The following is a 25,026-nucleotide window of genomic DNA, read 5'->3' as shown; positions in this document are numbered from 1 at the left end:
GTTTCTGTGTGTCTCGTGAAATCATAAATCATTTGCCTTTGAAATGTATGACATATAAGGTTATTCCTGACCCACATACACACAAGCCTCACTTTCCACAACTTTTACTGACTTTTCTTTTCTTTTCTTTTCTTTTCTTTTCTTTTCTTTTCTTTTTTCTTTTCCGCTTTCCCACCCAAAATGTATCCCCTGATCAGATAACTTACAATTTCTGGTATTTGAATGCCATTGTATATAAAACTCCATTTACCTAGTTTTCTAGGTTGCCCTTCTCCCAAAATGCCACTTGCCCTTCACAAATTCCCCAACCCATTAAAAGTTACACCCTTCTCCATGTTCCCATAACACATAGTGTATACCAGCCATTGCTCTACAGAGATCTTTGAGTTTCCATCTAATCAACAGATTGTCTTCAAAAGGAGAGTACAACTTCCATATTTCTCCCATTAAGTATATTTCTTTGTGAGATAAATCAGATTATTGCATCAAAAGATCTTGCCATGAGATTCAACCAAGCTATCTTCTACAGTTACATGCAAGAAAATTACTATAAACCTTACTTTTGCCATCTGTAAAATTATCGTAGTGGAATAACATCTTGAAATATCAATCTCTATTTTCTTTTCCTGCCCTCTCTTGCATGCATCCCTTCCCCTATTCAAAGAAATTCATTTAGTGAGGCAAGATTAAAATTGGTCAGTTTGTCTTTAATTAATTCTACCTCCTATCCATCCTATCCTCCTATCCTGAAAAAAGTTTTAGATTATGGCACAGACAAGAATCTTGAAAGGCAAGTCTTTCACTTTGTAAAAAGTGGAATTTATGAAATAGAGAAAATGTTTATGGACCTAAAGCAAAAGTCATGAAAAATTCAGCCTTAAAATTCAGAATTAAGAGCCCTTCACAATTTACCCTATTCTAGAACACTAGATACAAATTACTAGACAGAAGAAAAACTGAAGGAGGTACACGTGGGTGGAACTCTGAGAAGGGGCCAACACCCACTCCTGCTACCTAGGGACAAATTACTTTGGGAAGATAATAGAAGGTTCTAGAAGACTGATAATCAGAAATTATGGAACAAATTATCAGTTACATATCTATTTATTCTAAAAGGAATCAGGATCCCTAAAATTTCCCTCCAAAATCTTATAAAATTCTCAATATGTAATAATAGTGAGTATTCTATTTCTTTTTTTTTTTTTTAAGATTTTATTTATTTATTTGACAGAGATAGAGACAGCCAGCGAGAGAGGGAACACAAGCAGGGGGAGTGGGAGAGGAAGAAGCAGGCTCATAGCGGAGGAGCCTGATGTGGGGCTCGATCCCATAACGTCGGGATCACGCCCTGAGCCGAAGGCAGACGCCTAACCGCTGTGCCACCCAGGCGCCCCGAGTATTCTATTTCTATGATAATTATTATGATCAAACCAAATTAGGCTTGTGGACAGGCTTATGAACTGCAAAGTATAAAATTTTAACATGATTTTTAAATCTTAAAAGTAAAAAGATTATGGTTTAATTTCAAATTATTTTTCCACCCATATTCCATTCCCTAATTTGTCACCATTTTAAATAAAATACTGATTTACATACAGCACATTATAAAGCAAGAGCAATGGCAAAGGCAACATAGGACATTCGGAAACACAAGAGGAGTTTCACATTTGTATTACCTCTAGTCCTTAAGTGCGTGGATAAGCAATTCTCATAAAAAAGTTATATACTGATAGAAGAGTTCTTTATATATAGTCTGGTGCTTCTGCTGATCACAGATCCTCACTAATTAGTCTATATTCTATATCTTTGTCAGTTACTTACTCTTTTTTACCTTATTGGTATATTCCAAAACTAACGTCTTCCTTTTTCACTATATACCCTGCTGTGCCTTCCCATGGCAATTTTCTCTTCATCCCGATTCCTAAGCAGATATTTTAAAAGTAAATAGGACAAAAATATTTCCTTGGCTCAAGCTAAATCTAAACATAAAGTGACATAGAAATTTGACTATTATCAGATAAATAGATATATCTAGATATCAAAGCAATGTCAAAACAAAGAAAATCAAATTTTTTAGCCTGATAAAGTAAAATGGATAGTTGCCATATGCCCACTTCTCTTTCCACTCTGTGTACATCAAGCTAATTCCCAATGACAATGCAATGTGTAATCATCTCTGTAAGCTACATATAACTTAAAGATGCTTGTACACTTGCAGAAATCTTAGTTCCAGAAATAAAAACAGAAATGTGTTTTCTATGTGGATGCATATTCCATTCTAATAAGTGGCAAAGCTTGTTTCAGTTTTGAAATGATGGTTGTCAAATACAAACCTGTCATTTATAAAACTGAGAAGTCTTTCCTGCAACTCTATGCATAATCCCTGGATGTCTCTAGAATCAAAGAAACAAAACAAGAAGAGATGGAGGAGGATAGTGTCTTCTCTTCCACTATGTCACTCTTCTGTAGCTTTTCTTTTTCTGTCCCCAGTGATTTGCCTGGAGTTTGGGTACAGAGGAAAGGTGTCTTGGGGGTTGAGAGGAGAGGGGACTAGTAATTTCAAAGACAACAGTGCCTATTAAATATTATGTCTTGCCAGAATTAAAGAGAGTTTATGCAAAACTTCATGATACAAACTGTTACATGACTATTTTTCTTAAATAATTTGAACAACATTACTTATTAAGTGGAAGATTAAACACTTAAATCTTGGTTATCTGATGATTAAGTAAAATGAAATTTTCTTTTTTTTGAGATTATTTATTTGAGAGAGAGAGAGCATGCAAGTGGGGAGAGGGGCAGCGGGAGAAAGAAATCTTCAGGCAGACTCCCTGCTGAGCATGGAGCCTGATGCAGGGCTTGATCCCAGCACCATGAGATCATGACCTGAGCTGAAATTAAGAGTCAGCCACTTAATCAACAGAACCACCCAGGTGTCCCATGAAATTTTCAATTGTGTTATTGTTTATGCATTTCTTTTCACTTTCTAGTCTTTGGTATCCCAGTGTTCTCATGATTTCTCCTTAAAAAACAAACAAAAACCACAACTTATACTGGAATGGTTCAATAAATTTTTTTTTCATTTTTTAAAACTTATATGTAAAAAAAACAAAATTTATGGAAAAGTTAAAAAATAGTAAGAACGCTGCTAGTCCTACTGCCCAGATTCACCTACTTTTAGCATTTTGTTCCGTTCGCTCTCTATATACATTTACATATCTTTTGCCTAAATGTTTGGGAATAAGTTGCATATATCATTATACTTTACTCCTAAATTTTTCAGTGCATATTTCCTAAGAACAAGGACATTCTGTTTCCACCCCCAGTATGGTTACCAACTTTGGTAACTTGAACAGTAACACAGAATTTAATCTACTGTCTGTATTTCAATGATGTCAGTTTAGCCAGTAATATCCTTTATTTATTTATTTATTTATTTATTTATTTATTTATTTATTTATTTACTTACTTACTTACTTATTTATTTTATATTATGATATGTTAGTCACCATACAGTACCTCATTAGGTTTTGATGTAGTGTTCCATGATTCATTGTCTGCGTATAACTACCCAGTGCTCCATGCAATACACGCCCTCCTTAATACCCTTCACTGGGCTAGCCCATCTCCCCAACCCCCTCCCCTCTAAAACCCTCAGTTTGTTTCCTGGAGTCCATAGTCTCTCATGGTTCATCTCCCCCTCTGTTCCCCCCCCCCTCTATTTTTCCCTTCCTTCTCCTACCGATCACCCTATTCCTTATGTTCCACAAATAACTGAAACTCTCTGATAATTGTCTTTCTCTGCTTGACTTATTTCACTTAGCATAATCTCCTTCAGTTCCATCCATGTTAATGCAAATGTTGGGTAATCATTCTTTCTGATGACTAATATTCCATTGTATATATGGACCACATCTTCTTTATCCATTAGTCTGTTGAAGGGCATCTCAGCTCCTTCCACAATTTGGCTATTGTGGACAATGCTGCTATGAACATTGGGGTGCATATGGCCCTTGTTTTCACTACATCTGTATCTTTGGGGTAAATACCCAGTAGTGCAATTGCTGGGTCATAGGGTAGCTCTATTTTTAATTTTTTAAAGGAACCTCCACACTGTTTTCCAAAGTGGCCAGTAACAGCCTTTAGAGCATTTCTCCAGTTTAGGATCTATTCTAGGATCTGATATCGTATTAAGTTATCATGTCTCCTTAGTCTCCTTGAATCTATAAAAATCCCCGAGCATTTTTATAACTATTATGATATTCACATTTTTTGAAGAACATAGTTGATGGACTATTATTATAGTCCCTTTGTCATCAAAAATTCTCTTTCAGGAGCTGAACTTTGCTCAAACTCCAAAGAATATTTTTACATATGGGAGTCTAAGGATTTTTAGGGTCACTCAGGGCAGAATCAGGACATAAATAACAACATAGAGATAACAGGATGTGTAGAGGCAATATTCAGGGGGTGAGGGAGACATCCTGCCATGAAGGAAGAGTAGAAAAGGAAAGAGGGGGGCTTGAAGTATAAGTCCTTTGATATGGAGGACTTTGGAGAGCTATTGTTACAAAAGAAAAGAGGAAGGAGCCTGTCACTCCAAGCAAAGCCTCAACATGTAGGTGTGTATCAGTCAGAGTTCAACCGGAGAAGCAAACTAGTAGAAGATATATATTAAGAGACTTATTGCAAACAATTGGCTTACAAAACTGTGGATCTTAGCCAGGCAGTTCTGAAATCTACAGAGCATGCCATCAAAATGGGCAGGCTGGAACTCTTGGACATGAACTTGGAAAGTGCTGTCTACAGGAAGAATTTTTTTTTTAATTTAAATTCAATTAATTAACATATAATGTATTATTGGTTTCAGAGGTAGAGGTCTATGATTCATCAGTCTTATATAATACCCAGTGCTTATTACATCCCATGCCCTCCTTAATGTCCATCACTCAGTTACCCCATCCCTTCACCCCCTCCCCTCCAGCAACCCTCAGTTTGTTTCCTGTGACTAAGAGTCTCCTATGGTTTGTCTCCCTCTTTGGTTTTATCTTGTTTTATTTTTTCCTCTTTCCCTATGATCCTCTGTTTTGTTTCTTAAATTCCACATACCAGTGAGATCATATGATAATTGTCTTTCTCTGACTGACTTATTTCGCTTGGCAGAATACCCTCTAGTTCTATCCACGTCTTTGCAAATGGCAAGATTTCACTTTTTGATGGCTAAGTAATATTCCAGTGTGTGTGTGTATGTGAGTGCATGTGTGTACCACCTTTTCATTATCCACTCATCTGTTGATGGACATCTGGGTTCTTTCCATAATTTGGCTATTGTGGACATTGCTGCTATAAACATTGGGCTGCAGGTGCCCCTTCAGATCACTACATTTGTATCTTTGGGATAAATACCCAGTAGCGCAATTGCTGGGTTGTAGGGTAGTTCTATTTTTAACTTTTTGAGGAACCTCCACACTGTTTTCCAGAGTGGCTACACCAGCTTGCATTCCCACCAACAGTGTAAGAGCTTTCCCCATTCTCCACATCCTCCCCAACATCTGTCGTTTCCTGACTTGTAAATTTTAGCCATTCTGGCTGGTGTGAAGTGGTATCTCATTGTGGTTTTGATTTATGTTTCCTTGATAGCAAGTAATGTTGAGCATTTTTTCATGTGTTTGTTGGCCATTTGGATGTCTTCTTTGGAGAAATGCCTGTTCCTGTCTTCCACCCATTTCTTGATGGGATTATTTGTTCTTTGGGTGTTGAGTTTGATAAATTCTTTATGGATTTTGGATACTAGCCCTTTATCTGATATGTCATTTGCAAATATCTTCTCTCATTCTGTCAGTTGTCTTTTGTTTTGTTGACTGTTTCCTTTGCTGTGCAAAAGTTTTTTATCTTGATGAAGTCCCAGCGGTTCATTTTTGCCTTTGTTTCCCTTGCCTTTGGGGATGTGTCTAGCAAGAAGTTGCTGCAGCCGAGGTTGCTGCCTGTGTTCTCCTCTAGGATTTTGATGGATACCTGTCTCACATTTGGAATGGTTCAATAATCTAAAATGCAAATGGATGATTTTTCTTTCAGCATGTTTCCATTCAAGATACTTTAAAGAATGTTTGATTCCAGCTTTCTAGGGTTATTTCTCACAAGCCTTCACATGTATCCTGTGATTCATAATTAAATTCTAAATTCTCTTGACAGATCCCAAAGTTTCCCTTTCCTGCGTCCTTGCTCATGCCTTTCCTTGGACAGTGTTTTCATGGCCTATACAATTGAAGGTATTACAGAACCTCACCCAATTTTCAAGGCTCATTACACAAGCCTCCTCTTTCCTACTACCATTTTCCTGTTTTAGGCCTTTGTCAAGTCTTGCTTGGACCTAGTTACTGATTCTGATTCCATCTTGGTATTATGTAGAATTATAACTTCTGCTATTGCCTAGGTGTTTTATCAGTATAACAAATTTTACCTTGTAACTCCCTCGATTAAAATGTTCCACCAACTACAGAAAAATTGCAGACTGCTTAGCATGAAATGAAGAACTTCACAATTCAGGCCAAAGCATGTATATAATCTCATGTCCCAAAATGCCCTGAGTAGAAATCTCCTGCTGCATTAATCCTGAATCACTTGTAATTTTACTTTATATATCTTGCTATTCCTTATCTCTTTTCTGTGTAGTGCCTGCTTTCTCCGTTTCTGCAACTGGAGAATGTTCTTTTAAATTTTCAAAACACAAACCTGTGTTAGGCAGAATTCTAAGATGGTCTCCAAGATTTCTGCCCCAGTCTATAAATCTTGTATAATCCATTGGATTTAAGAATATAATGAATTTCATTTCCATAATTAAGTTTTGTGATATGGTACAGCTGGCTTTAAGAAAGGGAAGTTATTCAGTATCTAATTAGGTGAATTCTTAAAAGACACTAGGCTCTTCTTGGGGTGGGGGGAGAGGAAAGATAGAAAGATTAAAATCATGAGAAGGGTTCAACGTGAGGGAGATTCTCCTTTGACTTTGAAGTTGGAGGAACCATATGGCAAGGAATATGAGTGATTTCTGAAAGCTGAGAGGCACATGGATGACAGCTGGCAAAGGAATAGGTCCTCAGTCCTACAATTGCAAGGAATTAAATTTTGCCAAACCACATGAGTTCAGAAAGAGAATCTCAAACTCCAGATAAGAACGTACCCTGGTCTTTATATTTAATACCTTTTTGTGAGACCCTGAGCAGAGAACCACTTTAGTTGTGACTGGAGTTCTGATCTGGAGATACTGTGAGATAATAAGTGAGTGTTGTTGTTGTTTTAATCCACTAAGTTTGTGGTAATTTCTAGACAGCAATAGAAAATTAATAATATTATTTCTTAAGAGACCTTCTTTCCATCCTAAGACTGGGTTAAATGCCTATCCTTGGCTTTCCTTTTAATTAATATCATAGTTAGATATGGCTCCTGTTCCTCACACACTAAAAACACCAAAGAAAAACCAAACCAAACCAAGCAAAAAAACAGACTGGATTCCAACTAAGATTCTTTGTATGGCACATGTAACATTTGTAATTAACTTGAACCAAATAATACAACGAAGAAACAAAATATCACTACAGACATAGATGCATACAGAAAATAATATTATTTTTTGGCTTTCTTTAGCAAAAGGTTTGCTTTCTTGTTGGCAAGAAACCTACTAGCCCCCAAATATTGGTTTCTAATATCTTCCTCCAACAACAGCAAAAAATCATGGCTCCTTGGAGAGATGACTGTTTCTAGGACTAGGGCAGGCAATATACAAGAAGATCATGAAGCATCTTATAGTGCCAAAATTAAAGTACTAAAAAACAAGTAAGCAAACAAACAAACAAAAAAAAACAAGAAAAAAAACAAAAATACAAAAACAATCGATGTAAGAAAGATGTTAAGGTTCAAAGCCAATGGCCAAGAAAGAATTCTTGAGACGTCTTTGGTGCAAAAAAGGTGGTCTGATTAAAGCACAAGGACAGAACCCTTGGGCAGAAAGAGCTGCAGTATAACTTTCAAGTTGGGAGGGGGTTAGGAATAGTGTAAGTCTCTAAGGAATCTTGGAAGTCAGGTTTCCAGGACTTTGAGGGGGCTAGCTATTGTTGGGAAAAGGTCATTTATTACTGTCCAATAAAACCTTAGTCATAAGATGCTTCAGATGTATAACGGTGGGCCATATGATTGGGGGATGATTGCCAACATGTATCTTGGGAGGTAGATATAAAGGAAGTTTCCAAAGGAATTTTTACATGTTAAAAACGACTTATAGGATCTTGTTAATGGTGTGTAAGTAGTAAGGAAATTTAATTTTTCTTTTGCCTTTGTTTCCCACATTATGTCCTGTGCAAAAGAATTCCAGATAATTCATGTGGATACTCCACAATCAAGGAGGAGAGGCATAATTCTTTATCCTTTAAATGGCATGACTTCCTTCAAAATATCTTCTTCCAAAAAAAAAAAAAAAGAGTGAGAAAAAGAGTAACTTTATAATGGAGAAACTGCACAAACTTTACCTAAGGCAGCTGAGCAAGGTCAACATCAACAGTGATAGGTTATGTTGATAGTATGTGTCCTTGGTATAATGTGATGAAAATGACACTTTACCTCTGTGGTCTTCCTCCCCAAAATACATAACCCCAGTCTTACCACGAGGAAAACAGACAATTCCAAATTGAAGGTCATTCTACAAAATACCTGAACCACTTTGGTTGTGACTGGAACTTTAGTTGTGACTGGAACTCTTCAAAACTGCCAACGTCATTAAAAGCAAGAAAAGTGAGAAACTGTCACATCCAAGAGGAGCTTAAAGATCATTATACATAACGTGATATCCTGGACGGGATCCTGGGACAGATTATGAACATTAGGTAAACTAAGGAAATGTGAATAAAGTATGGGCTTTAGTTAATAAAAATATATTAGTATGGTTCATTAATTCTGAAACACTTGAGTTAGAAGTTCATAATAGGGGAATTTGGATGTAGGATATATGGTAATTCTACACACTATCTTTGCAATTTTTCTATAAATTCCAAATCATTCTAAAATTGTAAGCATTATTTTAAAAATTGTAATTTTTTTCATTATGGTATAGTGAAGGGTGAGATCAGAGGAGGAAGTAACTATCTTTAATTATACAGGAAGATACTGTACATAACTAGAATACATTTTTCAGCAGATTAGACTGCCTGTGGATTCTTAAGTGCTCACAAGCTGTGGTTTACAGATGACAATGTGGGTGCAATTTTGTGCCAGAAATTTGGAAAAACCTTTTGCCAATATTTCATTGATATACACGTAAATTTAGTTCAGAAATATTTGGATCAGATATCCTTTATTTTTGCTGTTTTACAAATAGCCACAGAACCAGGCTATGTGCTTTCTATTGATGGAAAACCACTAACTGAGATGCTAATAACAACCTAACAGGTTTAGCACTTATAATCCTAAGTACTTGAGACAATTCAAATGTGAGAAATATACAATTTAAAATGAGCTATTCCTTTTGTTTTGTTAAAAAGAAAATCACAGGCCCAAAATGGCATTGCTTAGGCTGAGTCCTCAAACGGGGACTTTAGTTTCAACCTCTTCCAGAAATGTAGTCCTAACTGGTCAGTCAGGAAATTTTTTGGTCAGTGCCAGAGGAGTAATCTGCCACTTGGGCCCTCTCCATCTCCCCTCAAGGATGATGAATTAATCTGCATAATAAGATCCCTTGTCCCTCCCCCTAGGGGAAAGTTGTCTTGCCCCATCAATCCTTTCATTTGCTAATAACTTTCTTCCCCCACCCTCCTTTTTTTCTTAAAGATTTTATTTATTTTTCAGAGACAGATAAAAAGAGAGAAAGCACAAGCAGGGGGAGCAGGAAGCAGAGGGAGAAGCAGGTTCCCCTCTGAGCAAGGAGCCTGATGTGGGACCCTATCTCAGGAACCTGGGATCATGACCCAGCTGAAGGCAGACACTTAACTGACTGAGCCACCCAGCCATCACCCTGACCCTCCTTCCCCTATAAACCTTCAATTGTGTAAAACTTCTGGAAGCTCCCCTCTACTTGCTAGATGGCGTGCTGCCCAACTGATGGATCATTTAATGAAGCCAATTAGGTCTCCAAGTTTAGTCGACTGAATTTTGTTTTTTAACAGATTATATTTGGATCTATATGCATAGCCAGTTTTATTAAAATTTCTTTAAAATCTGCTTCTTGAGAAAAAATAACACTTGTTTATATGGCTTCAATAAGTTTTGTATATATATGATAAAGATAAATGCTGGAAACAGTGATCCATTCTGCACTGAGAAAATCAATAATAGTTATTAATAATTATTTGTGAAAAGCATTCAAAAGCTGAAACACTGCTTCTTTTGGATTGTAATGCTTTTAAAACACAATCCAATTTGTTCCAACCTCCACCTCTCAGTATATCTAGTTTCTACCTATTCCCTTGTCATCATTCTCAGAAGATCAGTCAGTTCCATCTACTACCTGTCTACTGTACATAAACTCTAATACTCTAACTGCGATGATGAACTAAATTGATATTCAGCAGCGACAGAGGTCATGTATAATGTACTTCAAAATATCCTGCACATTAAATTGTGAAATAAAGAGAAAAACTTATTTCTGTCCCTGAGAGCAAGGATAAAATAATATATAGCAACACTGAAACTGGTAGTTAACATATATTGTCAATAATAATAAATGTACATTTACAGTTGTATAAAAAGGAAGAATATATACCACAAAAAAATTTTCTTTTCAATTCCCCAAGGTCATATGCTCTTCTGTAATTTTGCCTATGGTAGCACTGCCATCCTCCCCCGCCCCCCACCTTTCTCAGCTGACATATGGTTACTTTAGATGACTCTCTCATCCCACCTCCCAGGTTCTGTTGCTCACTAAACCCAGTTGATTATATTTCTTAAAGGTTAGAAATTAGGAAAAACTGAGGTGGCATTGCATGGCATTTTAATGTGATTTCACAGGGATATCTTAATCTTGTTTTAGCAGAACTACCATCCTGCCCCCCTAGGTTCCTGGAAGGAGATAACAAGGAATAACGGGAAATGGAATAAAAGATACTTTTATTGTTAGGCTTGCTTGTACCAGAAATGCCACTAAGGAATTCTGATGTACTGAGCTAAAACATGTAACTTAGCACAAAAACTTCAATTTGGGCAACAGAATTCTTACTGTGCTTCTTTGCTCAGGCACATAGTATTACAGCTAATCCATTTTGTTTGCAGTTACTGTCCCATGATCCTTCAAGAGCTGTCAATTCCTAATCAGTTGGAACAACTAGGGAATCTAGATGATGCCCAAACACCCACAAAGATATCATGGGGTTCTAGGCATTTATACCCAAAAAGGTTGAGCAGGAATCTAGGTGGGAGGCACCCCACTATTCCAGAAGCTGGTGGGCAATGAAAGCAGAAAGATATCAGGGGAAATTATTTGCCATATATTTTAACTGAAAAAGGACAAATATCCGAAATATGTAATGAAGACCCACATGTCAAGGGGACAAAAAAAAAAAAAAAGATGAGAAAGAAAAGGAAAAAAAGAATACAAGTGAACAAAAATAATGAACAAAAATGAATAAGCATTTCATAGGAGATGAAACAGGAATAATCTATTAACATAAATAGACTCAACTTCCTTAACAGTTACTGAAATTCAAATTAAGACCATCATGAAAAATTATTTTATAGTCATTAGATATAAAATTTTTAAAGTTTGATATATTTGGCATATATTTGCATACATGTGAGGTTTGATTTAGTCTTCTTAAACACAGACACACACACAGAGGATATTAAAAGCTGCATGAAAGAAGACCAATAAATCAAGCATTACGAAAAAAGTAGAGGCTATAATGTTGGCAGAATGAGGCATTCTATGTCTAGGTGCACTTCACATTAATGTGAAAAGTGTGGATGGGTGTAAAAATAGGTATGTAGAGAATTTAAGGTAAGTTTTGCCAGAAGATGTAGATATTTCCTGGAGAATTTAAAGGAAGGATATTAAGTAAAGGAAGATAGGACTGGGGAAAGAGTTACAGTTTTGGATAGCTGACAATTATTTTCTCCCACAGAGGACATTTTTCAAACACCCATTTGAGTATATAAAATAAAATATGAAATCAAACCCAGCCCATTACTTTCATTATGGGATGTGAACTTATCATAAGTAAATATGTGTAAATTGTATGATGTATATGTCACTTTATAGAGTAGTATGAGCAAGAATAACATAACTTTTACCTACCAATCATTACTATCATTACTTTAAGGGTATCTGGGATTTGTTTTATTCAGTTATTTTAAGATATGCAGAGTAGAAAAAATTGTTGTGAAGAAGTTGTTTGATTTTTTGTTTTCGTTTTTTTTTGCTTTTGTTTTTGTTTTAATATGCACAGATCCCTGTAAATAAGAGGCACGACATACCAAAGAGGGCCCATTGAGGAAGCATTGGGGCAGGGTGGGTGGACAGAGAGAAACTGTAGGCTGGAACTTTTCTTGTGGCTATAGCAGGAAACGGAGAAAAGCAGGAGTTTCTTACTGGTGTATGCAAGAAATGAAGATAGGTTTAAAGGGGACTGGTTATTTCATAATATCAATTGTGTGCCTCTCTGCAAGGGGCACTGACACAGCTAGATCTAAGGTGGTAAACAAGGCTGATGGCTGGAGTAGGGTCCATGGTAGGTTGCCAAATCATCAAATACGGAAACTAGAAACATGGTTATTACAGTTATCTCCAAAGAGGATCCAATTTCCCCCATTAAGAGTTAAAAATCTATCCCTATCTTATCCTTCAAAAAAAGAAGAGAAAGAAAGAAGTAAGAAAGAAAGAAAAGGAAGCAAGCAAGAAAGGAAGCAAGCAAGAACGCAAGAAAAAAAAAGAAAAGGGGAAAGGGAAAGAAACTAGTAATATACTAATTCTCTTTGTTTATTTTTCTACTACTCATATTTATCCTCTAATCCTCTAATTTTACTCTTTTTTCTTTAGGTATATTGACATTTATATTTGGGTTTTCTCAGTGAAAGTTTTTCCTGGGTCAGGAGTTCAAAATTGGGTCTCTGCAAAATTTACTGTGGTTCCATTCACTTTGCAAAATGGACTTTTCATCTCTTCCTCCTGAATAATACTGAGTTTAGAAACAAAGTCAATATATGCCATTAAAAATAAAGTCATTAATAGGCCAATATTTCTGTACAATATTTAATGTGCATGCTACATAAAAAATAATTTAACAAGCAGTTCTATTTGGAGTTTATTGATTTTTAAGGGAAAAAAGTTTCATCAGAAGTTGTTGGTATGATTAAGTGTAAACATTAGCACTGTATTAGCAGAATGAATAGTAATCAGAATAGAACATCTCATCACAAAGGTACATTAAATGACAGAGCAAATATAATAATGAACTCTGTACAATAGCTTTGTATGTTTTAGTTTTATGTTCAGGACTGTTCATTCCTAAAAAAGAAATGTACAACATTTCTAACTGGAATTATCAGAAATGTCCAATATCTTTTACTTCTTGGCTGGATGAGTTTCCCCATGACTGATAAGCTGACTTCCAGGACTCACACCAAGCTTAAACACTTTCTTCCTGTAAGCTGCCTTCCAGGAACTCTCAACTTGGTCTTGGTTTGATCTCTATTTTACATTCTCTGACTCTTACATTCTTGATTTTTTCCAACACTCTGAACTTATCTCATTGCTCACTCTATATTTATTTATTTATATTTATATTTATATTTTTATACTCTTAGCAAGGATAATCTTTTTTTTTTTAAAGATTTTATTTATTTATTCGACAGAGAAAGAGATAGCCAGCGAGAGAGGGAACACACTCGATCCCAGAACTCCGGGATCACGCCCTGAGCCGAAGGCAGACGCTTAACCGCTGTGCCACCCAGGCGCCCCAGCAAGGATAATCTTGATCCGCTGTGGAGATATTCTTTGAATGCCTCTCCATCAAATTTTTAATAAATGTCATATTGATCTTTTTTCACCTCACCATTTCCCTTCAAATCTCTTCTCTTTCTCATCCTTGAGGCTTTTCATGTGATATGCTTAAATGTATCTTCTCTTTCTAACCTGTGCCTCCTAAGGAGGTTCATAGAGATGTTAACATAATGACTAAGGACAGAAAGATAAACTGCTGTATGTGATCGTGTTGGGTCTTAGATATATTATCAAGAGGGCTATTTTATTCTCAGTAGGCTTTGGGAGGCATAAAAAGACCTTCTGTATTTCAATGGTACTAATAAACACATAGTTGAAAATATGTGAATAGTGGGTAACCATCTAAAATACATTCTTAAAGGTCCTCAAAATCATAACCATTACACAACCACCGTTTGGTAGCTGGGAAATCTCTCCTAGGATTCTCTAGTGATCGGTACCATATACTTTATTGTATAAGTCTATCTAATAATAACATTGTACAATATTAGACAACTAATAGTTGGGACACAAGACAAGAGTGTATTTAATGAAAATGTAAAGATATGTCAGGCACAAAACTCAGGGTATATGAGGATGTAGAAAGATTGGAGGAGGGTAAGTTTAGGTAGCATGCTGGGATAACAGTGATACGACCTGAGGAATTCCAGACAGAAGCTACAATGGCAGCACCCAGAGATATCAACATCTCATGATTCAAATTGTGTCACAATTTTCCAAAGTGTTTCAGACCAACTGAGCATGGCCATATAATGCTTTTCCAGGGTATGATATCATAGAATAAATTATTTTATATTACTACTTATAGAATATTTATGTTATTTTCTAATATGAAATATCTCCACTAGATTACAATAACTAAAATATGCTTCACATTTTAACATTTTATCAAAAATCATATACTAATAAATATTGCACATATTATAAGCATTTATAAGAAGATTGATTTATACATTGTGCATTATCCTCTTAATTTTTACAGTGATTACAAAGTTGAAAAACAAAGTAAAAATGAATGAGAAAAGAGCATGTAAAGGTAAATAAGTGGCCCTGCAATCACTCAATTGAAAACAATTGTAACAGTAAAATAAAATTAAAAGAACATTTAAAAAACACTGAGAAGTATACAAAAGTAGAAAGAAATAGCAGCGTTTGATCTCAAACAACTTAAAATGGAAGGGGTAAGAACTGAATCTTCTTTTCTACACAACATTGATCAGCTCTCAGAGCTACAATGGACTGGAATTTACAGACATCAGCGCTGAAGATGTTGGAAATAAAAGTTGAGGGCTGGAAAAGCAACTGGTTACATAAAGGGAAAATGTGGTTGTGCAGCAGTCACAGAAAGAATGAGACCCAATACACTACAAGAGAAGAAAATTACAAGTCCATATCTCTGATGAACATAGATAAAAATACCTTCAACAAAATATTTGCAAACCAATTTCAATTAAAAGGATCACACACCATGGTCAAGTGGGATTTCTTGCTGATAGGCAAGGATGGTTCAGCATACGCAAATCAATAAATGAGATACACTGCATTAACAGTATAAAGGATCAAAATCATAGGATCATCATAATAGATACAGTAAAAGCATTTGGCAAAATTAAATATCCTTTCATGATAAAAACTCTCAATAAACTGAATATAGAAAGAACAAAACATAATAAAGGCCATTTTTTTATAAACAGAATAATAGTTAAGAGACTTGGAAAAGTATACTACACAGAGAACAATCATAAGAAAGCTTGAATTGTTCTGGGAAAATAAGCTTAAAATCAAGAATTACTCTAAGAGTAACTTCACAATGGTAATGAATCAGTATAGTGTGGCAAGAGAACACGAACCATGTTAAGACTAGTGAGAGAGGTATGTAGATTCTGCTACAGAAATTCAGATACTTCAATTAAGCTGAAATTAAAACAGACTATATAGTACCTCAAATAGTGATATAACAAAATTGTATGTGTGTGTGTAATTACATATGTAATTGTTCTGTGCCTTTTAATGATATATCATTTCACAAATTGTATGTTAATTCAGTTTGGCAAAGCAAATATAAAAAAGATGAAGAGCACGGCTTTTTGAAGTTGTGTCAATCGTAGTTTTAGGATTTTGTAGAGAGCAACCTTGAGGACATTTCTTAATCTCTCTGCATCTCAGTATCATCAAAGATAAACTGTGAAAAATGACACCCTCCTTACGTGGAAGAGGTGTGAAAAATAAGTAAAACACCTGGCATGGGGCTTGACACATATCCTCACTTAATGAATGTCAGGTTTCTTTTCTCTCCATGCCCCTTCCCCCAAATTAAAAATGCTAACATACCTAATCTTTACAATGATTGGTATGTTTCACATATGTTTCACATATATCAAAATATCTCTACCATTTGCTGTAAAAATTATTTGCTTTCTGGTCTAACCCCAGTTTCTGTAATGCAAATAATTTCAATTGACAATTCCGTAAGAATGGCAGAGTTCCGGTAAAATCAAGTCTTGTTCAAGAGTATAATAATTGCTAAGATCTATTTTTTAACTGGAATTTAAGCAGTGATACAATTAACTTGAGGAAGGAAATATTAATTAATGAGCAAAATAACTTCAGGTCTAAGTCCTCAGATTTAGCTATGGTCAAATAAAGTTACAGGCAAAATCTCTTAGAAATGCTATGAGAAAGCAGAGCATAATTATTCTAATTGGGAAATTGTGGCTGTTCAGGGAAAGAAAATATCACAGTAACTATTTTATCTCAGCACTTAGAAGGTGGATATTATGTTAATTGTTTATGACAGTAAAATAAGCGTAAGGAGAAAAACTTAATTTTTGATGTTTGATCATTGACAGCTTTCAAGCCCCACACTTTCCCCTTCCCCGTTCCCCTTACACCTGAACTAGTCTGCAAGAAAGCTGTCCCATGTCCTAGCCAAAATAAAACCAAAGTAACCAACCTCCAAGTCTCTTATTTCACTCCAAACTTAATCTGTGTGCTTCTCTTTGGAGAATCTTTTTGCTGTTTATTATGCAAGTAATAACTTTTTTTTCATACTCATTGGTGTCTATGTGTCATTTGCCTGACATCTGTATAAACTCTTAGTCTAGGGGCTGTTCAGAGGTCCCAAATACAACAATAAGATAAGCAATATGCCAGCTGGAAAACTGATTCGCAATTTCTTCATATTCTTTGGCCTTTATTTTTCTCCTTTCCTCAAAAGTGTAAGTGTGGCTTCCCTATTTAATATTCATTTTGGTCACTTCAAAAAAAAATCTGAAATCATTATATAGTGCCAATAGGGAGCAAAACACATAATTACTAAGAATAAATAAATAAATAAATGAAGTATGATTATTTTACACATGCTATGTGATATAGTACTTCACAGACCAGTCTCCTCATTTGTGTACTCAGGGAAGAGACTAGTTCCAATGTATACAAAACACAAAAAAAGCTAAATGCTTTGTTACTGTTGTTTCTATCATCTTGAAAGGCAAATCTGTGGACATGTTTGTGTACTGAACTAAAACTGTCCCAGAGGTTTAACAGGAGACATATGGGGGCCAGATTGTACCTGTCAAAAGTCACTATTGAGAAAGCACTGGTGTGGGAGAATGTATTAATGTTCTTAATTGTTAATGTTTGTTTTGTGACCTTCCCATCAGCAGATATGTGTGCCTCTACTTACTGATACATTCATCCATCTCTCTAATGGCTCTGCCTCTGTAGCTGCTGTTAGCACCAGTTATTCATCACTGTAAGTGGAATATGTTCTACTCCTGACATGGCCTTCAGTTCAGCTGAATGTGGGCTGGAACGCTTATACATCCAGGCAAATTTCTCATTTTTAATTTTCTATGTGGTTTAATACTACCACAAATTTGAAATTAAGAAACAGAGACTTCTTCCCTCTTTGGAATTTAAGAGAAAAAATATTTTCTGAGCTAAAATATAAAGTAAGATGGAAGGCAAACTTACCTTAAGTGACAGATTATTATATATTGGAATCCATTATTATATAACTTAAATCAATGCTTCCTACACTTAGGTGGTATTAGAAATTAAATAAAAATACATTAATAGGGCATTTTTATTCTTAAAAAAAATTAATCATATGGCAATCCTCTTACTTACAACATTCATGTGATTCCAGCCCATACATTTTTATGTTCTTAGAATGCGTTTTTTGCAATATTCTCTTTTCCTCACCATGTATACTTTTATTCCATTTCTCAGGTCTAGGGCTTTATTGTATAAACCCTTTCATTCAATTTCTTAATGATTTCTCTACGACACCTGTTTTAACAAGCCTAAGCTGACTAATCTAAGATGCTCAAAAATGTATATATTCATTTCAGTAAAACATATATACAATAATTGATTTTAAGAAACATTCCTTTTTAGAATGTATTTTTTTAAAAGACCGCGTAAAACCATACAAAAAGGATAAGTTTTGAAAAAAAAAGATGGCAATGTTGTGGATATTTTTTTAAAAATGACAATTATCTATGCACAAATATGAAAAGTATGAATTTGCAAGTTCTTTTTTCTTTTAGATTCAAATTATATGTGTGTATTTTAATGGCCTGACTAATATCCATAGTTTGTAAGGATGATTAAATGAGTAGAAGTTTTTTGTTGCCTCTCTGAAACTTCATTTTTTCATTGGTATATATTCTCCACAGTCAATTCTGATCTGGATTTGAGGCATAATGAGAACTCTGTCCCACTGAATAACGAGGATTTGGGTAGGAAATTAAATGAGTGGGCCAGAAACACAGTTTAGTACAGTATATCCCATGCTTAAAAGAATATAGTGTGTCAGTGAAACATGGGAGCAGAATGTTCTAGGCATAAGCAACATATGAGTTCACGTGGATGGCATTGCATTTATTCCATGTCACTAATTTGTTTAGAACAGAACCTTGTTCCATTGGTTCATGTAGAGATAATTCATAACATTGCTTTGTCTCCTACAAGATGGATGGCAAAGTGAACAGGGCTTCAGCAAATTTATAAGCCAGCTTTGGGAACAGGGCATATATAAAAGAAAGAAAAAGCATCCACTTCTAGCAGAATGGCAAAGGTTAAGGGACAGTTGAAGCCTGGGAGAGCACATGTCTAGGGTTCATCTTATACCAATTGGTAATCTGACCAAAACTAGGTCTTCTCAGATGGTGGCCTTGCCTTCCCTGGTACCGAGGACCTGAGCTTATGGATTGAAGACTCTATCTCACCAGCAAGTCCAGTAGCCTGTATTTCAAAGCCATCTGTGTGTTTTTAAAAAGTGATTAAAGCCATAAGTAACTGGAAGAGAAGGAACATATCCCAAAGGATATGGAGGATGTTGGGCAAATACAAACATGGTGCTTTATTGTCAGCTCTTTTATTATCGTATCATCTTTTCAAAAGATTTGGTGCTTTTAGAACAGAAGCTTTTTTTTTTTCAGTGTACATTTTACTAGCAAATAAAATACGTTAATATATTCCTATTACTGGCATAGGAACAACTATATTATTAGAAGCCACCTTATCATTTTCCTGCTTGACACCAGACCTATCTTTGTCTTTCTCTTATTCTTTTTATTTACTCTTTTAGTCCCCACAAGAACATGGCAAGATAGGAATTATCAACCCACCTCGAACAAGAGAGAAGATATAAAGATGTTATTTACACAAGGTTATCCAACTAATAAGTGGGTGAACAGGAATTCAAACTAAGGACTATCTTTCTCCAAAGTCTATTTTTCCCACTACATCACTTTTGATGTTATTTTATAAAATGTAGGTATCAGATGAATATAACTTCACAAAGCTTTTTCTTTTGATATTTTAAAATTCATAATGACCTCACCTGCCAGACATAATTTGTTTCTTAAGATAATTTGATATTTTGCACTGTTTTAGTTAAGAACTGGTCTGCACAATATTCAAGTTTGTACTCCGGATTCCATAGATTCCTGTCAATTAACACCTTCCAGGAACTTCCAGATAGTTTGATGGGCCTATTGCTTGGGCAATGTACTGCAAAACCATTGACTCAAGCATTTTAAAATACAGAATATAACCTATTAAGTGTTTGCTATTTTGATGGGATAGTGAAACAAATCTGTTTAATAAGTCAGGATGTTTCTCATTCGTGCTGGTTTATAAACTTTGCTTGTATACCTGTTTTAACCAGTCATGCATGTTTAATGGCTCTTTCTATAAAGCCTCTCTGAAGGTTAATCTAATGTCTGTATTAGGTCAATAGATTCTGTAACAGAAATCTATGCAGATGGGCTATTAAATGATACCAAGCTACTCATGCATGTGATAGTGGTAATTTATTTTACCTTAATTCCCTTAGATTATGGGGAAGATCTTGAAAGAGTATACGAAAATGTTATAGAGAATGTTGAAATGTAGGAGCTACTATATCAGTTCATCTCTTTTTTTTTTCCAAATGAGAAAGGAATATAGCTAATTGTAAGTATATAAAATATTGAAAATGAAGCTTTTCTTTTGGTATAATAATTTTTGAAAGAACAGAATTGATCTCCTGCCCTATCTGTCTTTAATTCAAACTATAAGTTTACAGAGAAATATATGTGTGTCTGTGTGTGTGTGTGTGTGTGTGTGTGTATAATCACTGAATAATTTAATACAATAACAAAAAAAGTCACATGTCTTGACTTCAAGAGTCTAACAATCTGGTGAATTGTGAAATGGATGTTTAGTACAAGAGAATTTGGTTTTATAGAGGTACACTTATCAATATATTCAAGAAACATTTATTGAAGGTCCAGTATGTAGGTCCCGTAGGCATTATACTATAAAAAGAGACTTAAATAAGTAAAACAAAACATTCACAGATAGTAAGGAAAAATGAAAAGAAACACAAATAAGGATTCTAATAGTGCTATGCGTCTGGTATTAATAAGATAAGGATTTGGACATAAATCCAGTGGGACTGGAGGGGGAATGGAAGGTTGAAAAAGAAGTCTTCTCATTACCTACCTGATAAGTTCTAAGCTAACTGACCGCCACCGAAAGCCCTCCATGAGAGGAACTATGCCTACCTTTCCAGCCCCAGTAAATGTCAATCCCCTGCCTCATCCTTCATGCATACACACAGGAAAAAAAAAAACCCCAAAAACAAAAACCTGCTTGAGGTTCAACAGCTCACCCCCCTCATATTCCTCCCTGTACATGTAGTATTATCCATCACTTGCTTGCATTTCCTTACATAATTTCCTTTTCCTGGATCAAAACTCCCTTTCTCATATTATCTCAGAATTGAGGTTTGATTTTGGGTCACTTTACTTTGGAAGATTTCCTTGACCTTATCCAAAGTCTGGTTAGCAGTCATTTGGCTCTCCCAAAATCCAAAGCACATCCATAATTCTTTTCACATACTTTGTGTTAAGGTTGTTTTCCTATATGGAAAGAAGCCTACAGGGTAAGCTTCTTGAGCACAAAGATTATATCTCATTATCTTTGTAAGTCTAGCACCTAGCACAGTTTAGGGTTACAGAATAGTTATTTAATAGATGTTTCAAAATTGAATTCAGGTTACACTTATTTGAAACTGCAAGGATGAGTAAAAATTAAGCAGGCAGATAAAGGTAATAAGAACAGTCCAGGAAGAAGAAACAGAATGTGAAAAATGCAGAGTTATGAGAAAATATAGTGTTTGATCATCTTATAACATGATTCAGAAATGAGTTTCATTTCTGGAAATTTGCCTAGTTTATTACCTTCCTCACAAAAGATAACAATGGTTTCATGGGAAGGGTATGCAAAATTTCTAAGTCTGAAGTTATGAAATTCAGAGACCATGACTTCCCCCTGAATGGCTTTCAGTATCCTCATTTTTTCTGTCATCAGTGTGGGAAAGTACCCCTATGAAGAGATTAGGTTAGAGAGAAAACATAAAGGAAAAGAAACAGTAAATATAAGTTAAAAAGAGCTAGAGATTTTCTAAAGATCTATTCCACCTTGAGCTTAAATATCTTTCCCTAGACCTGAATTTTTTTTAAAGATTTATTTATTTATTTATTTATTTGAGAGAGAGAGTGAGTGCACATGTGAGTGTGGAGGCAGGAGGGGCAGGGAGAGAGGGAAAAGAGTCTTAAGCAAGCTCTCAAGCAGGGCTCAACCTCACAACACTAAGATCCACCACCTGAGCCAAAACCAAGAGTCAGACGCTTAGGCGGCTCACTGAGTCACACCTAGACCTGAATTTTTAGTTGTCTACTGAGCAACATCATTTCACAGATCCACAGGCATTTTTATTCATCCTCAAATCCTCTCCTACCTGAATTAATGTCTTCAGTTAATGACACTTTTTTTTTTACCTTCACAAATATTTATTCATGACTTAGATTGTATCTTTCACTGTGCTAGGGATTTGATACATTCTAGTGAACAAAATACACATAATTTCTACATTTGAGGACATATTAAATCTGTGTAGCCCAGAAACCCTCCTAAGCCCTTTCTTATCTCATTTTCCATATCCACTCAACTACTAGGTCACTAGTCCCTTTCTATTCTGCTTGTTAGATACTATGTCCCTTAAGTTGATCTCTTCTTTATTTCTACAATTACTTTGATTTGGACCCCTACTCTATTCTCATTTGAATTATAATAGCCTCTTAACAACAGTGTCTCTGCCTTGCACCCAACATGTATCTTCAACAATGTTTTTTAATACATGTTGATTTAATCATGTCACTAACCTGCTTTAAAATCTTTCACTGTTTCCACTTTGACTATAGGAGGAAATTATTTACAAAACACCTTTTTCTTCCTTTCTATCCCAACAAAGCACCCATTTTTCAAGTTTTCAACCTAAGTCTATGTGACTTAGGGGAAGATGACCCCAAGGTGAGCTTCTGGGGCTGATGTTGATAATCTAAGCCAATCATGGCAGTCTTGTTTTCCACTGCCACTAATTGTTTTAGGGATAGGAATGTGGTTCAGTTCTGGCAGATGAGAAACAATGAGTGTTTTTGGGGGGAATTCTTGGAAAAATTTTCATTACTCCTAAGAGATTTATGGGAGGAAATGACACCTCTTGATGTAGTGCTTGGAATAGTTGCACCATTCAGCTACCAGCCTGATTCTAAAGTGAACACAAATTGCAGTGAAACTTAACTCAACCCCTGAAATTACCATCTCTATAGGCCACCTTGACTCTGGACATTGAACAAATGTCTTTATTGTTAAATTCCACTGAGTGAGGATTTCTCTTATATACATCTTTATACATGCTGGACAAAGCCTTCCATGACCTGCTCCTGCTTTTCAACCTTAATTCTTGTAAGCTCTACTTTGGGGATTATGGTTTCAACTAAGTTGACTGAAACAATAAGATGTGTGTGCAATGCATCTGGACCTTGTTAAAATATAGACTCTACTTCAGTAGGTTTGGGGTAGGGCTTGGAATTCTGTTTGAGGTTACACAATGGTGCTGTTCCATGAATCACACATCTATTAAGGAGGGGCAAGATGACCTGTAAGCACCCTTCTTAAACCATCAAGGCAGGGAAATGACAAAACCAGCACTAAAACTGTGTATATTATGAGATATATTTCCAATTCTCTGTCTTGTCAGTCATTTTTTTATTAAATACTAGCTCCTTTAGAAGTCAGTTAAATTCTCCAATAAAATGAAAAAAAGGAAAGGAGCACACATTGTTAACACTCAGATCAGAAGATATATGTATGTACATGCATCTATGTACATAGATGTGTGTGTGTGTGTGTGTGTGTGTGTGTATATACACATGCACAATTTTATGTAAATGATTTTTATTTCATGCTTATTGTTTGCCCTGTATGTTTCCTCTGAATTAGCACTAACAATTACCTAACTCAGGGATCTGAATGTGGTCTAAATTGGGTCATTAATTTTTAAATTCTATGCCATTTAGGAAGAACCCTTAAGAAGGACTTCCAGATAAAGTTTAAAGCAATATTAATTACTGAAAACTAGTTTCCTGCAGTTCAGGGAAGCAAATTACCTAGAGTAATTGAAAATAAATACCTAGTGTTATTAGCATAAAATTTTGTTTTCTAAATTACTGTTAAAAGTTGTCTGGCTTTTACAATTTCTCTCTATTCATTGGTTCTAAGATGTTCTTTTTCTCTGGAGCTGGAAAAGTTTGAAATATTGATAATTAGCTTCTACAGGATTCTGACATTTGAAATATTTAAACCATAGGAAAGTTTCTCTGTCTTCTATTATGTACTTTTCTTTTATGTGAGGAAATGTAATTACAGATAAAACATCAGGAAGATCATATATGACAATTGTTACTCAAATCAAGACATTAATAAGTAATCCAGTGTAAATATTTAATAATTTATACTTAGAATAACTACAAAAGAACAAATTACTTAAACTTTAATAAGAATGCTGGTGCTTTTCACTGGGGACAAGAGTCTCAGAAGCATCCTAATCTATATATTTTTGAATTACTTCTTTGTCAGAGGAATATATATTTAGTTTTATGATAGTTTTTTTTACATTAAGTAGACTATAGTTTATTTTTTCTGAAAATATAATTTAAGATTAACCACACAAATATAATTTTAGTTATAAGGGAAAATCTTCATGGGTGAGTCTGGCCACTTTTCCTATCCCATTTGAATTTAATCAAAGACTAACATACTTAAAAAAACAATCATGGGAGAAATCTTTTCATACTTAAATTTGTCCTCAATTCTTGTGCTTACATTATAGTAACTTAACCTGGAAAAATTCTCTTTGTAAAATTCCCTTCTTACTAGGAACATCTTTTTGTTTATTCAGTTATTGTAAGATTGTTTAAAATTATTATATGCAATATACTGTAGGAAATGTTAGCTGCTAGAAGAATTACTAAACTCTTCAACGATTTTAATCAGCCAGATTAACAATTAAAATAATAATGATTACAATAATAATAGGAACATTTATTAAATGTGTGTTTAACTATTCTCTCCACAGCAGGTTTGGTATCATTGTTTTCTCCATAGTGTTCTACTACAGAGTACAATAAATTTACCGAAGAAAACTGTTT

The sequence above is a fragment of the Ursus maritimus genome, unplaced genomic scaffold, assembly GCF_017311325.1.
Source record: "Ursus maritimus isolate PB19 unplaced genomic scaffold, ASM1731132v1 scaffold_13, whole genome shotgun sequence".
Classification (NCBI taxonomy): domain Eukaryota; kingdom Metazoa; phylum Chordata; class Mammalia; order Carnivora; family Ursidae; genus Ursus; species Ursus maritimus.
The sequence above is the reverse complement of the archived record's forward strand: the minus strand, read 5'-3'. Positions refer to the sequence as shown.